This window comes from Coenobita brevimanus, chromosome 5, assembly GCF_032717465.1.
Source record: "Coenobita brevimanus isolate Jiangsu-jjx chromosome 5, ASM3271746v2, whole genome shotgun sequence".
In the NCBI taxonomy this organism is placed as follows: Eukaryota; Metazoa; Arthropoda; class Malacostraca; order Decapoda; family Coenobitidae; genus Coenobita; species Coenobita brevimanus.
The window spans coordinates 24,525,272-24,527,322 of record NC_136958.1 but is presented as its reverse complement, the minus strand read 5'-3'; the positions used below and the strand labels follow the sequence as shown (position 1 = coordinate 24,527,322).

General features: G+C 42.8%; 1 non-coding gene across 1 annotated transcript; it reads right to left on the bottom strand.

Moving 5' to 3' along the window:
• Nucleotides 1–1,876: 1,876 nt before the first annotated feature.
• LOC145399294 (5S ribosomal RNA) lies at nt 1,877–1,995 on the bottom strand. The gene has a single exon (XR_013897264.1). It is a non-coding gene; the product is annotated as a 5S ribosomal RNA (ribosomal RNA).
• Nucleotides 1,996–2,051: the final 56 nt, after the last annotated feature.

The following is a 2,051-nucleotide window of genomic DNA, read 5'->3' as shown; positions in this document are numbered from 1 at the left end:
GAAGGAACGGTACAAGTTGACAGACAAAGGCGAAAAAGTTTACCTAGGCAGGGTGTAAGCACAGAAGCACAGTTCTTGAGGACAACAGGAGGGACTCCATCAGGCCCATATGCCTTGTTGGTACTGAGGCCTGTGATGGCAGAAAATACATCAGCTGAAGAAGATTTAATGTCAGCCATGAGGAAGTCAAAGGGGGGAAATGATGGAGGAACAGTGCCAAGTTCATACCTACTCAAGTACATTGTGGCCCTGTTCATACGTTCTAGGCAAATTAGGATAATTATGACAGGTCATCTTACTTCATTTCCATTAAGCCAGGTTCAGTCTGGATAATTTTGGTCCATTCAAGGTACATGCAGTAGGTCTAGGTTAGTTTTCCGTCTCCACATTCGCCATTCTCATCTCCCCCCCCCCCTCCCCTCCTCTTTTCTTCCTTCCTTCCACTTGTCGGTTTGTTCGTCTGTTTCATTCCTTTAGGGGAGACCGTGGCAGGTTGTTACAATTTTACTGTTTTTGTCACCTGATCAAGAAGTAGGCAACACAGGATAACTTAACATATTTTTTTTATTAAAAGGTCATAATGTTCATTAATACAAACATGAAACAGAAAAATCATCAATTGTCTCATTCTTAAGAAATAGCAGAATATACACTGTGCAGTCGCTGTATACAACTTGACCCATATGTGGGGTATGTTGCTACAGCCCATGGGGTAAGTTGTTACAAATATATAATGAATGATAACCTTACTGGAAACAACAATCAGGAATGCAACTGAGATGATACAGTGAAGCACCTAAAAAAAAAAAATCTCGAATAAATGATATTGGGATAACTTACCTACAAAACAAAACTTGCTCAAGATTCAAGATCTATGACAGGTGCTGATCCTGTCTCCTTCAAGTTGGTCCAGGTATGATCACTCATTTTTAAGACTAATCATCAGAATCACAGAGGTGGCACACATAACCATCATACCCATCTGTACGATCCTCATGGGCCCATTCTTTACATTCGACACACTACACCCATTTTTTTTTCCCATGGAACAGAGTCTGACCAGTTTTCACCGCACACAAGACACGAATAATACTTGGTAGTCTTTCTCTTTTTCCAATTTCCATCAGACTTCTGAGACAGTTCAGTGTCCAGGTTCCCTTTGCAGGTTTCTCAGGGTTGGTCCATCTTATTTGGTAAGTTGTTACAGTCATATTTCATGGGGGGCAATGTGTTACACCTTGTAACAACTAACCCTGACCCGACCTTTTTACCTCCCGGCGTAATTTAGGTTATACAGTCGAGTTCCCGAAAAACAAAGTCTACACGTAAATCAAGCATAAAAACAGCCACTTCAAGTAATCAAGTGAGCTTATTCACCTGTGGTTTCTGCAAGGTGTATGAAGATTTTCTTAAAGTCTAGAATATTTACTCTAGGGGCCCAAAATCTTTCTTTTTTTTTTCTTTTTTTTTTTTTTACCTAGTTTTGCGGAGGTTTGTCCAAGGCGGTCTGTGTCGTCTGCACAATATGGCAGATGGTGGTTCATGCACGCATCAAGAAGCTGGGTGCCATCTGCTTATTCATAGTGAAACCAATAACAGTGTATCAACCTGCCTCTGTATACAAGTAGCCTTGGTCTCCCCTGCTTACTTCCATTTTCGCTCCCCCCTCCCCCCACTACCACTTAATTTCCTGCCTTCCTTTCTGTCACAGCTGGTACCTCGTAAGAAATATCGGTGGGTAATATGGAGACTTCATTTTCATTCATCCATTCATTGCCAGACGCCATGTATCCCAGACAGGGTGGCCAAGGGCTTAGAGTTAATTGTTTTACAGAGAGGGGCACTAATCCTCCACCAACCCCACTTGACGTAGGGATGCCAACAGCATCTGGTGTTCCCAGGCGGTCACCCATCCAAGTACTAACCAGACCCAAGGTTGCTTAACTTCGCTGATCGAACGGGAAGCGGTGTACTCAACGTGGCATGGCCGTTGGCTAAATGGAGACTTAATTTTACAAATTAGGGCTTCACGGGGCAATTAGAGAGAGAGA